This window comes from Anabrus simplex, chromosome 7 (assembly GCF_040414725.1).
Source record: "Anabrus simplex isolate iqAnaSimp1 chromosome 7, ASM4041472v1, whole genome shotgun sequence".
Classification (NCBI taxonomy): domain Eukaryota; kingdom Metazoa; phylum Arthropoda; class Insecta; order Orthoptera; family Tettigoniidae; genus Anabrus; species Anabrus simplex.
The window spans coordinates 122,202,107-122,216,289 of NC_090271.1; the positions used below are offsets into that span (position 1 = coordinate 122,202,107).

Genomic DNA, 14,183 nt, shown 5'->3' on the forward strand with positions numbered 1-14,183 from the left:
GGGCTAATCCCATACTAAAGAGGTGACTTTAGAAAGGAACAATTTACATAACGTTAAAGAAGAATAGGTTGAGAAAAAATAAGTTCACCTCAAAATACTATGAATGGGAGCTCGAGAGGGTTAAGCACTCTCTATCCCGATATGCAGTTTAAAAGATAGAATAGATACTTAGTGTCTTTACATTTTAAGGAAGGTTACATTATGGAAAAACTTCGGACCCGCCCCGAGAGTTAAACTGCTGAGCTAGCAAGGAAAGAAGTTATTAATCGGCCATTACCTTGTTGTTGACTGCTGCCGAAGAAAGAGGCGCTTCCCCCCCCTGCTATGTACTTTACACACTAAAAGATGGAACAGAAGTGGCGCAGAGACCCAAAAATCAGCAGTTTATATACTCTCGCGGAAAGTTCGAGGCGTTTTTGAAATGAGAACACCCTCCCACCAAAACTTTATTGGTTAGGGATAAGCAGCATATTCAAGTTGGGGGAAGATACATCAGATTGGTCAGAAATTAATTAAAGAAATTCGGGATTGGCTAAATACAAAACAAGGGGAAAGAGAGGGGTATACAGCCAACTTAAACAATAACAGAAAGAAATTTAACAAGAAACAAACTTTTGAAATAAAAATTTCTCCAAAAAACAGTTCTTTCACGTCGCACTAGGGTGCACCCTTGTAGTTTTTCAGTAGTGTCCTCTAGAAGAGAAAGTTCACACTTCTTACTACAGGTAAAACAAAAATACATCAAAAGTGACACAGTTCAAAACTCCAAAATTTCCAAGTAGTGACATCTTCTGAGAAACTTGAAAATTAATACCGTCAACAAAGTTCAGACTTCCTCCAGCAGAGGAGTTTCAATTGGCGCAAATTTTAAATAAGCGGCGTGGAGGTGTACCGCCCGGTACAATTATTATTATTATTATTATTATTATTATTATTATTAACAATATTTTTAGGATCCTTATTAAAGACCCGATGTGTATTTCATGCTGTCATTGTGTTTATTTGTGAGTAAGCCACAAGAATAATATTGGTCATGGTGGTGGTTAATAGTTATTTCAGCGAATTAATATTACTTGGACGCTGAAATATACCAACAATGATATTAAGCTTGAGGTCATGTAATGCTTTCCTGGAGGAATTTATGGTGGATATTGATCTTTAATGTATATTTTTGTATATAATTAATGCTTGTTTTCATGGTAGGCTATTATCTTTGGCTGTGTCTTTCGTTTGGTGGAAATAGTAGGATAATTTAGGAGCTATTTTCTTAAGTGGGAGAGTATATTCTCTTCGGTGTAATGTAGAATAAGATAGGGAAGAGACTCGCGCACAATATAAAGAAAAGCAACAACAGCACCCAAAAATTTAGTATGTTAATGAACTGTAATATTTTAAAATAACATTTATGTATTTTATAAAGGAACAAGTTGTGGAATATGAATTATATTTGGAAAGTCCAGTAACTATTTGATAATAAATTATATTATTATTATTACTACTATTATTATGATTATTATTATGATTATTATTATTATTATTATTATTCATACACTTCTCCACAGGAAATATGGGTAGTAATGGGGCACGGGATGCACCAAGTGCCTTACATAATTAAACTATTTACACATTATAATACAAACGTTGATGTACAGGTATATACAAAACTGTAGATCACGGGATCTTCATTCTTGCGAGAGGAATGATCGCACAATGTTGCATGTTGACAGGAGGACAGAATGTTGCATAATTTTGTAGATGTTCGGTGGAAGACCCAGTTCTCGCAGACTCTTGTGAAGTGTGTGTGGAATGAGGCCGTTGACTGACAGAATCACAGGAACTATTCGTACCAGTTTCATCTTCCAGATCCTCTTTATCTCTTCTGCAAGTTCTTTGTACTTGGAGATTTTTTCACTGTACTTCCTGTCAATGTTGGTGTCATTGGGGATAGCGATGTCAATAATGAAAGTCGTCCCAGTTTTCTTGTTTACCAGTATGATGTCTGGCCTGTTATGGTTGACTGTTTTGTCTGTCACTACAGCAGTGTCCCAATAAAGCTTAATCGACTCGTTCTCCAGGAATGGTCTTGGATGGTACTTGTAATAAGGGATACGCTCCTGAATTAATTGGTTTTCCTGAGCAAGTGCCTGGTGTATGATTCCCGAGACATGATTGTGTCGTCTCGTGTATTCTACGGGGGCAAGTACTGGGCAGCCCGCAGTGATATGGTCGATGGTCTCGAGATGAATGGAGCATCGTCTGCATTTGTCGGAGAGTACACTGGTGTCTTTGATGATGTACTTTTTGTAATTGTTTGTAGCTATTACTTGGTCTTGTATAGCAACTGCAAATCCCTCTGTCTCCCCAAATAAACGCCCACTTTGTAACCACATACATGACGCATTCTTGTCTATGCTCTGTTGGTTTAGATTGCTGTAGTATTTTCCGTGGAGGGTCTTCTCTCGCCATGTCCTTTCTTTCTCCTGCAGGGATACTTGGTGATTTGTATGTGGGTCAGAGGCATTGTATGGATACAGAACAGTGTACTTGTCAGTAAGTACTACAGCTTTATGGAGAAGGCTGTTTTCTTGCTTTTTATGGAAGTATCTCCGTAGGTTCTTTATCTGATTCAGGAGCATGACTTGAAGATCCAGTACTCCTCGGCCTCCCGATTTTCGTGGGAGAGTGACCCTTTCCATGCATGAATTGGGATGATGTAATCTATAGGTGGTGAGCAAAGTTCTCGTTTTTCTTTGTATGCTCTCTATTTCTGTAGCAGACCATTTCAGAATTCCGAATGAATAAACAAGGGTTGGAATAGCGTACGTGTTTATTGCTTTAATTTTGTTCTTGGCATTTAGGTAGCTGCGCAAAATCTGATGCAACCTCGATGTATATTTATCAGTGAGTTCCTGTTTGATTTTCTTGTGTTCCAGAGTTGTATTCTGAGCAAATCCAAGGTACTTGTATGTTTCTGTTTGTGTCATTCCCTCAATTAAAGATCCGGTATGGAGTTCATATGGTTGGGAGTTTGTGTACCGACCACGTTCAATTGTTAGCAGCTTGCATTTCTTTACTCCCAACGTCATTCCCACATCAGATGAGTAAGAGTCTATTATATTCAGCAGGGCGTTCATTTGTGTCTCGTTGTGGGCATACACTTTCAGATCATCCATATAAAACAAATGAGATATTCTGTGTTTCCCATTGTTATATTTAATATCAAATCCAAAACCAGTAGCTTTTAGAAGATTGGATAGGGGATTCATTGCAAGGCAAAACCACAGAGGACTTAATGAATCTCCTTGAAATATACCACGTTCAATTTTAATTGTGTCGGACATGATACATTTATTTTCTGTCTTAGTGCAGAGCATTGTCTTCCAATTGTTCATAGTAACTTCAAGAAAATGAATTATGGCAGGACTGATCTTGTACAAATGAAGTACTTCTTTTAACCATGAGTGGGGGACTGAGTCAAATGCTTTCTGATAATCTATATACGCTGTGTACAGGTTCCTTTGTGAGTGTATTGCCTGTTGTGTTACAACGGAGTCTATGATTATCTGTTCTTTGCACCCTAGTGATGACTTTTTGCATCCTTTCTGCTCCTCAGTCAGAATGTTACGGTTGCTGATATGTTTATACATTTCTTCTGTGAGTATGGATGTAAAAAGTTTGTAGATCGTTTGTAGACAAGTTATTGGTCTGTAAGCTGATGGATCTTCTGCATTTCCACCTTCCTTAGGTAGGAGGTATGTAATTCCTGATGTAAGGAATTCAGGACACTCTTCAGGATGATGCATGAGATAAGTGAATTGTTGGGCTATTTTCTTGTGGACGCAAGTGAAATGTTTATACCAAAAATTTTGTATTTTGTCTGTACCTGGTGCTTTCCAACTTTGAGTTCTCCTGACAGCATTACTCACATGACTTTCTTCTATGGTATCAAAACTCATTTCTGCATAACCATTGTTGTTTTTCTCTTCCTTAATCCATGTTTTGTTTGTATTGTGGACTGTGTTGGTACACCAAATACGTTTCCAAAAGTCTTCCGTGTCCTGCATACTTGGAGGTTCTTCTGCCTTAGTTTGCCGATTTTGCTTGAGCGTTCTGTAGAATTGGCCCTCATTCTTGGAGAAAAGGTTGTTTTGCATTTTCCTAGCTCGAGACTCTTTGTACCTCCTGAGCCTTGCTGCTTTTGCACACAACTTTTGTTTTTGGGTGTCAATGTATTCTTTGACCTTTTCTCTGTGCTCGGGTTCATTTGTGTGGGTGTTGATTTTCCTGAACACATTCCTCAAGTTTCTGTTAGTTTTCGTTTTCGTTTTGTTACAGAGGTATGCAGAAAGTTGACCAATGGTTTTTCTTAGCTCTTGGATATCACTTTGTAATCGACGTTGCCATGGTGGAATGTATTCTGAATCTGCGTTCTTACAAGAGCTTCTGGAGATGGGTATTAGATTTTGGTTGTTCATCCTAACCACAGTTACTGCTGCGCAATAAACGAGGGTGTTTGTTTCCTCTATGCTACTGGATTCTTCTATATACTGCTGTAGGATGTTATTTACAGTACTCATAAGGTTTTTGCTCATTGGTGTTCCTCGAATTTTGGGAAGTTTTGGTCTATAGTTCACTTTGAGACCCACGAACTCCGCCATCGCCTCTTTAAACATGTCTTCGGCACGACGTGCTTCATCAGCACCTGAGAAATCACCAGTTTCTCTTATTTCCACAGATTTATCTTCCTGTGGTTCTTTTCTTCCAGAATCATCCTGATGAATTTGAGGCATTGAGATGGAGTTGCCTTCACTGCTCGGCCTCGTAGCTAGAATTTTAGCAGCTTCTTCCTTAAGGTTTTGAATTATTGTGGCAGGAAGTCTGTTGTTGGTTACTATTGCACGTCTTTGGTCTGCAACTCTTTGTTCTGTGACAAAGGAGTACTGGGGGAATTTGTCCACAAACAACCTGTGCATATCTCTCCTGTACGTTGTAAGGTCTTTCTCTAAGTTCGTAGTTATAAAGTAGGAGCGCATTATGAATTTATTCATATCATCTGTCCATTTCAAGCGCTGCCTCGGTGGTCAGCTGAACTTCTGAAACATCTTCGGCAGGAGGAGTAGGTAGCTGTTGAGTTCTCCTAGCTGAATTGTCGGCTGTAGAATTTTCGGGTGACCCGACATGTGCCCGCCTGATCAGCATCATGTCACTGGTGGCTTGCCTGCTGTCACGCTCAGCACCAGCTCCAAGCGTGCCCCGACGACCCTCGGGTAGCGTCCTTTTCCGAGGCTCATTTCTATTATTCATTTCCTCCATCAATGATGGGTTGCATTTTATACCTACTGCCAGGATTTTAATGAGGCCGCCCCTAACATGGGGTACAGACGCCTTTCACAGCCGCCTCTAACATGAGGTACAGACGCTGCTAGATGGTTTGTGTTCAGTAAGTTCATCCGCCCTCTCCGCCATTGGGATATATCCTCTTCTGCCGTCGAGGCCGTTGACCATATTCGCATTCCCTCAGTTGATCCGCGGGTGCTTATTTGGCTAGGCCTTATTCACACCTGTCCTGCATATCTGCAGGAACTTTCCCTATCAGCCATTGGGACGCGCCGTGTCGGGGTTGAGGGCCCCCACCCCAGTGTCTCGCGTAGAGTTATGCCTAACCCCTACTCAATTCAGGGCTAGACCCCTACGCAAGCTGACAGGGCACGGTTATTATTATTATTATTATTATTATTATTATTATTATTATTATTATTATTATTATTATTATTATTATTATTATTATTATTATGGAGAAACACGTTGTAGGCAGTTGATGTTTCTTTCTTTACATAGTGAGCAAGTTTATTTCTTTTGAATTGTAACATGTCATGGAAAATATTGTTTTAAAGAAAGAAATTTAATAAGTTCTGTTAATGAGAGTAAAGAAAGTAACCACCAATGGTACGAATTACTAGAATGTAAATGTTCTGAGTTATAGACTACACATATACAGTGGTAACAAATGATGGTGGACATTAGTGGCTACATTTCATTGTGATGATAAAAATTATTATTATTATTATTATTATTATTATTATTATTATTATTATTATTATTATTATTATTATTATTATTATTTTAGTATGTCACCAGTATTTTTTACAGGTTAGTTGGAAGGCCTAGTTAGCCATGATAGCAATCATTTAAGATAGTCAGTTGTGCATTAAATGAATTAAATTAATTGTAATTTTATTAATTAAATATTAATATCTATATTTTTTGTAACTTCTAAAATGTTTTATTATCAATTTTTATTGCTTTTGGTAGACGATTATTAGTATTTCAGAGGGTCGGTTTGTGGATAGCCACTAAATCTTATTTGGTGAAACTTATATTATTATTATTATTATTATTATTATTATTATTATTATTATTATTATTATTATTATTATTATTATTTTATGTCACCACTAAGGCTTTCCAAAATAATATGTAAACCTGATATAATGAGGAGGCATGTTATCAATCTTTCAAAACAATTAATTATGCATTTTATAAATATAATGATCATTTAATTAATTAAAATAGTAACATATTTGTTTTATTTACATAACTTCTAAAATATTCTATTATCGTCTTTTATTGATTCTGGTAGATGATTATTAGTATTTCTGACGATTGACTTTAATTAGCTACTGTAATTAAAATTCATTTAGATGAAATTGTTATTATTATTATTATTATTATTATTATTATTATTATTATTATGGTCCACCCATTATTTTACATGAATACTATTACACTATTGGTGTGTACATCTATACAGGTGTTCGTAGATTGTTAAGAACAAATCTGGTAATTATTATTATACATAAATATGATTATTATTTAATTAATTATTCCAAAATTAATCAATGATGTGCTAATGCATTTTATTTTGAAAAATAACACTTTTGGACATTGAAATAATGTAACAACGTGATATCAGTTTAAAATTTACCTTACATTAATTAATATTTGATGGATTACATTCTTCATTTTTCTTGATCTTGATTAATAAAATTGTATACATAATATTCTTAAAAATCAGTCTGTGTCATGATTTACATAGTGAGTAGACTATCCTAGTGAATTATCCCTATGCATCCCTATTTGACGACGGGGACTGATCGCACCTGGGACAGAGATCTCACATCGTCGGTAAGTATATTATTTTCAGGGGCAGCCGTGGCGATACTGGACATCTTGTAAAAAACTTAAGAAGCTCAAGAAGGGTACATTACAAAGGAAAGGGAGACAGAGATGATCCTGATTCATATAGAGTAATTGCTCTAGAAAATAACATCTACAAATTGTAACCAAGGATTTCGGAGAACAGGTTCGTCGCAGAGACTGACACAATGATTCCAGTACAGCAGTTCAACTTTATGAAAGGAAGAGGTACTCTACATGCAGTAGCGAACCTCACTGACAGCAGACATGACTCAACCAGACATCAAAATGGCAAATTCTTCGCAGTCTTTGTTGACATCAAAAAGGCATTTGATCTACTTGCCAGAAAAATTCTAATTGCAAAGTTAGCCAATATGATTGGACAAGATAATCCACTAACCATAGCAGTCAACGATATCCTAGCCTTCAATCAGATCACAGTGCAAGATGGGAAATTATCATCGAACACCATAACTCAGGGAAACGGAATATTGCAGGATGACCCTTTAAGCCCCCTCTTCTTCAACATAACCTCAGCAGATATCATGCAGGTCACTGACAATAGTTCAGTTGTAATTTATCTCAGACGATATTATTATAGGTTCTAGTAACAGGGGAGAGCTACAAAGATCAATGGACAAACTAGAAAAGTACGCAGCCGACAACAGCCTTGTGATAAATAAAAATGAAACAGTTCAGATGGTTTTCTGGAGAGGGGGAGAATCCAGGGCCCTGTTTCATAAAACTAACTAATAATGTTACCTAATAATATTAGAACTCATAAGAATTATTAGTCAACCAAATTCTGTTTCATAAAGATTTACACATGACTAATAAAATATCTTCACTAATAATATTAGTTCATTAGTCAGCTGATACAAATGGAGGTTAGAATCGGTCTGTTGCATATGTTCTTGGTTTGGGTTTGTTCCTAGCAGTAAGCTAATGCTTGACTACAACCGACTATTAATCCTTATGTTCAAAGGCTTACTTGCGATTTTTCGTTTTTGTGACTTCAATACATATGAAAATGTATAAAAGAAGTGAAAATAACGTGAGAGAAGAAAATTTCTTTGCGGAAAGTGATTGAGATAAAGCGTCAACTATTTGCAGCCTTTTTCACACTATAACCCTCCTTGTTCCTTTTACTTTTTATTTCATGTGCTCTTAAAAATCTCTATTGAGATGGACTAGCAAAATTTTTGTTTACTACCCCTGTTGGTGGGGGCAGTAGAATAACAGCCACGGTATCCCCTGCCTGTCGTAAGAGGCGACTAAAAGGGGTCCCAGGACTCTCAACTTTGGAACGTGTGTTGGTGAACATGGGGCACTGGGATGAGTCCTGCCATTACTTCATTTTCATCTACCCTTCTGACCTCCCTTGTTCAACTCTTGTTCTTTTCCGACCCTGACAGTATTAGGTTGCGAGGCCGAGAGAGTCTTTCATTATCACGCCCTTCGTGGCGCTTCTCTTTCTTTAGCCGATACCTTCATTTTCAAAATGTCGGATCCTTTCCATTTTTCTATCTGATTAATGTTATTATAGATGATGGTTGCCTAGTTGTAGCCAACTTCCTCTTAAAACAATAATCATCACCAGCATCATCTTGGTTTACTGGTGATATAAGCCAAGATTTTAAAAGATACTTGGAGTGTTCGAGCAGAACTGTACTAGAGGAACACAATGATACTGTGTATCATTACCAACCGATGGAGTGCAATGCGAAGCTGCTATTTTAAGGTTATGCTTCTTTCCTTGCAGTGGAACGTTCTATTACCTACCAACCCTATCAAGCAAATACTCAAAAGTTATGTAATCTAACCTAAATCTCCCATTATACCGGTATTCATATGTTCGTTACATGTCAGTACAGGCTGTTTTTGACGTAAAATTTATTGAACGGTGAATACCTACACTTGTTCCTTATCACTATTTGAATCAGAGTCGACCATTTCAGTGATTTTCATGATTTTATGCCAAAATATTAAAATACCGCTCACTTTGGTTTCACTAATAATATGAATTATGAGTCAAAATACACTCATGGAAATAATCCTAATAATATGAGTAACTTTTATTAGTCATGTTGTATATTAAACAATTTACTAATATTATTAGGAACATCTACCGGTACTAATAATTTTGACTCATAAAATAATAACTAATATTATTAACTAATAATTTTATGGAACACAATATTAATATTATTAGTTAATATTACTGGTCTCTTCCTAATAATATTAGTGAAAGATGTTTTATGAAACAGGGCCCAGCTAGTGACAGAATGGTGTGTGTGTTGGGGAGGGTCGTAGGTGGGGGGGAGATAGACCGAGACATAGTGAATTCGTTCTCATATCTGGGTGTCACTTTACAACCTACGGTCACCTCATTTATAATTCACGTAAGAGAAAGATCTTTAGCAGCCATCACAAGCATATACGGCATTATATACCCGACTAGACTATCGCTAGGCATGTCCAGCTAAGGTCTTCCCGGTTCTCACATATGGTATGGAACTTATTTGGGAAAGACTAACAGTGTCCGACCTCCGGACTATTGAAAATGTAAAGGTCAGATTTCTGAAACGAACACTGGGCATCTCCAAGATGTCACCATCACGACTTGCTTTTGAATTATCCAAAGTAACTTTTTCTACTGGAAGATTTAAAAATAAGAATGCTGCTTCCACATACGCAGCAAGAAGAAAACGTTCTACAAGAGAGAAAGAGAAAACAAGCAGAAATCAGCCTGGACTTTTACTCAACTGATGCTGTGATTGACCGCAGCTGGACGGGTCCAAATAATGACATGAGAAGTGCTTTCAATGGGCTGGTGGTACGTGGGTTTCACTTGGTTTCACCATCGTCAATGCCGACGATCAGGCTTTCATGACCCGTCGCTACATTGTGTGTGTATGTTGTGTGATAAACATTGCGATCGCTATCATTTCAGCAAGTGCAAAAAGAGAACAACCTCTTTACTAGAATATGCGAAAGATTAATGTATTTTCTTTTAATACACATTTGTGCGCTATTAAATAAATAAAAAATGCCATTAAATTTGTGTTTGCTTATGATAAGGAATGAAGATCTATTGCTTGAATTTCAAAAACATAATGAGGCTCATAGAGCTCGTACGACGAAGAGGTGAAATTCTTTCAAAGACTATTTGTGTGAATATTTGAAAGTATTTATATACAGCATCTCATACGAGATTAGTGGAGATGAAAATTGAACTTTTTCCACGGTTAACATTTAAGTTTTATAATTTTGATGATGTAATGCATAATAATCTTTTTTTTTGTCATCCATTTATTTCATGACGTCATTTCTAGGCCGCCTGTTTATGTTAAATATCCTGACTTATCTCTTTTCTCCTTGGTTTATTGAACGGGTTCTGGAGTAGTGTGAACAAGTCAGGACGGGTACTCGGTGTCGGATGAAAATCATTTTATTGTGGATAGGCACCGAGATCATCTAAATTACGGTTTTTTCGCTGAATTATCGTAGAAGAAATTACGTAAGTAGTGTTGTACGGTCGTATTTGGATATTTGTGTCAAATGTACTTGTGTATTTATATTTTGGTGAGATCATTCTGATTTGAATTGCCTATATGATTTGCATGTAAAAAGGCGTAGATACGAAAACGATAACAATTTCTGAGTTCATATTAATTTTTTTTGGCAGCTTGGTGTTTTTTGTTTTTTTGGGAATAGGTATCCCGAGATTGTTTTATGTAGTGCAGGCAAGGAAGTGAAATGCAATCCGAAAGACTGTTTCATAGACCAAGTGAAAATTGAATTCGTTGATAAACCACAACTGTATTCATCGCACTGTGCATTTTGACGCTTGACTTGTTTACTTTTACGTTAGTTTCGTATTTGGCTTGTATAGATACGTAGGACTGTTAAATCACTGTCACCCAGCCATTTTGCGACATAGTCTCGCACTGCTTGCGAATTTGAAGAGCGTTTTCGTAAGTTATGTTATTGACTGAAATTCCAGAAACGCTAGTTTTACCTTGACTATCGAAACTGCCTTCCACCTGGCCTTGTATTATTCTCTCCTAATGTCAGAGCTAACGTTTTAGCTCTATTGAATCGTCTCGAGTGAATAGTTTGTTCAGATTGTGAGTTTGAATACAGTTAACCTCTCGATTTGCTGTTGAATTCTCCATGGACAGTCTTAAAATCGGCTATTTTGATGAATGTCAGAGTGTTTCATGCCTGTAGCTATTTCCTGACGACGTTGGTTCAAACCTGGTCTTCGCATGCGTCCCTCTCGAAATCTAATTTATTGGCCTTTTGGTTGCGATTTCAGGTTAAATTAGGTCTCACAACAGGCAATTGTGTTGGAAGTTTTTAGAGATGTTAGAGTTGTGCTGTTTTCGTGATAGGGTAGACTGTTGCATGGTATATGAATAACCCTAATCCCACTTCTGTCTGACATTTTCAAGATTTTGTTACTCTGATTTTATCAACCCCAAAACTACTTATTTTGGAGAGTATTATAATGCTATACTTTCTTTCCATTTTTCTAAACTGTTTACAGTCCAAGCGGGAGTATTAATCAAACCCTTGCATTCAATTACATTCTTTTCTGTTCACTTGTTGAGATCTTTCACAATTTTCTTGTAAATTATAATTTCTTACTTCCAGGTGGCTGTAGGTTAGGCTAGTGGCTCCCATTCCTCTTATGCTGGCACTCACCGTTTGTGAGCGCTGTGTAAGTTTAGCCCGCATGGTATCCAGAGGCATACTCTCTGTGGTCCGACACCATGTCGGCCAGTTTGAGTGGTGTTGGTGGAAAAACAGTTGTGATCAGAATATTGGCTGGCTGGTAGAAGTGGATAATTTCTAATCATCAGATTGTGTGCCAAAAATCTGGATTCAATTACAAACATCTCCGCAGTATTCATATGGAATGAGGATATGTGCTTCTGTTGATGGTGGTTGTCATGTGGAGACGTTAAGCCTTGAGCAGGCCCCTTGGTGTTATTTGATAGGTGGTGGTTACCTTCGTTTCACCTCTCTCTGCCTCATAGTCATAATCATCTCGCACCCAGATGTGTAGGTCGCCCACGGGTGTCAATTGGAAAGCCGTGCACCAGGCGAGCCGAACATGTCCTCTGACACTGTCCGCACTAAAAGCCGTACATTCTACAGATAAACATATAAAATTGTCTTTCTGTCTGCACTTTTTGATTATTGACCTGTCAAGTTACTTGGTTTGTACACGGTACAGAATAAATAATAGCCTACGTTGTGTTCAGTTTGATTTTGGTCTGTCTGTGGGAGAATGGATTGGTGGATTTTCTTGAAACTTGGTATAAGTTTGATAAGGGCAAAGGATCTTAAACTATAACTTGTTTAAAAAGTTCAGCGGGAGGAGGGGTGTCTTCAGTGGCGAACAGGGAAATTGCTGATGAGAAAATTTATTTAGAACATTATTTACAAACTTTGTTCTATACCTTTTACTGACAAAGTGAAAAAAAAAAATCATTACTGGTTGTGTGAAAGTTTAAATCCAATAGCTGATAACTAACACTAGGGGAGTTGCTATGGCGAGTTATAGAAATGTATGCAGTTCCCCTTCTTTCCATATTTTTATTAAGTTTTGTTCCTTTGCACTGTCACAGTTGAGATTCTATTTGCTGCATGTAAGCCTAAATATGTGAAATATATCACATTTATTAGGCTTTAAACAAAATTACTTCGCTGGACCATCCATCATTATGCTTCATAGATGATTCAAACTGAATTGTGATAAGTGCAGTTGGAAATGTGCATGGAAGGGCAACAAGGATGTTCAGAAATCTTCTATATATCTCCATAATTGGACAAGTAGTGCTTTCTATATATCTCCATGGTTGGGCAAGTAGTGCGTGGAAGTACCATTGTGTTCGAGTTAAGGTGGTTTGATTTTATGGACTAATGGAATTTAATCAGTGTACAAAATAAAGCTTCTGGGATGCCATAAATTCTGTGTAATTATATTTTTTATCAAATTTATTGAACTGTTCTTTCGGTGAAGCTTTTGTCTTTCCTAATATTCAAAGGTGGCAGAGTTGCTCCTTCAAGAAAATCTGGATGTACTGGAGAAGATAATGTACAGTAATGTTAGTCAAACCTATTTTTGGGATATTTCACAAGATCTGTTCTTTGAATGAATTTTTTAAGTTTATGCAGTTCATTTTAGAAAAAATTAACAAATTTTTTTCCTTTTCTCCCAGTTTAGTTCATTTGTGTGTGTAATCACTCGCTTCAAAAATTTTGTATTATATGTTTGTACTATTTAAGATAACTAGTTATAACCTACAGCCCTAATATGCTAGACAAAGTAGGGCATTTTTATGGATAATAAATAAATGAAACCTCACTACTTTCTCTTATTATAAATATAATAGGCTATAAGCAGCCACAGGTTTTACTTGACAGTAAATCGAGTCATGTATACATGTATAGTACGCGAACCTTTTCTTGATAACAAGTTCCGATGCAGCACTAGGTTCGCGTACTATACTGTATAATAATGATGGTAATAATAATAGTAGTAGTATTATAACATACTGTATGGTATAGAATAGGTGGACCTGCCCATCCCGTTGAAAGAGTCAATTATCCAAAGGTTTTCGAAAACCAGCTGATCCCTCTGGAAGGATGCCAGCCGAATACATATGCTGTGAACTGTTTATGGGAAGAACAGCAATTGTGTATTATCCGCGCACTTTTTAGTGATAGATTTTTGTACTCGTTGGAGAAGTAAGAAGGGTTCCGTTAATACTGCCAACTGAATGGAAATGAAATCTGAATTGAATCGATAATATGATCGATCGATATGAATTTTATAAACCTTTATTATTTTAAGCAAACAACTGTGTCACACACACAATATTTAATACCATATAACATTTCCCGTTGCGAAACGTGTTCCTAGCATGAATTCTATAGTTTGGCTTTGCTGTGTAAACAACAGTACGAGTACT

General features: G+C 36.8%; 1 protein-coding gene across 4 annotated transcripts in view; it reads left to right on the top strand.

Moving 5' to 3' along the window:
* Window positions 1–10,585: 10,585 nt before the first annotated feature.
* LOC136877345 (serine/threonine-protein kinase VRK1) overlaps window positions 10,586–14,183 on the top strand; it is a 207,520-nt gene continuing 203,922 nt past the window's right edge. For all 4 annotated transcript variants that reach the window (XM_067151306.2, XM_067151307.2, XM_067151309.2 and 1 more), the window contains exon 1: window positions 10,586–10,717. The gene's annotated coding sequence lies outside the window, so the exon portion shown is untranslated. The remainder of the gene's footprint in view (window positions 10,718–14,183) is intronic.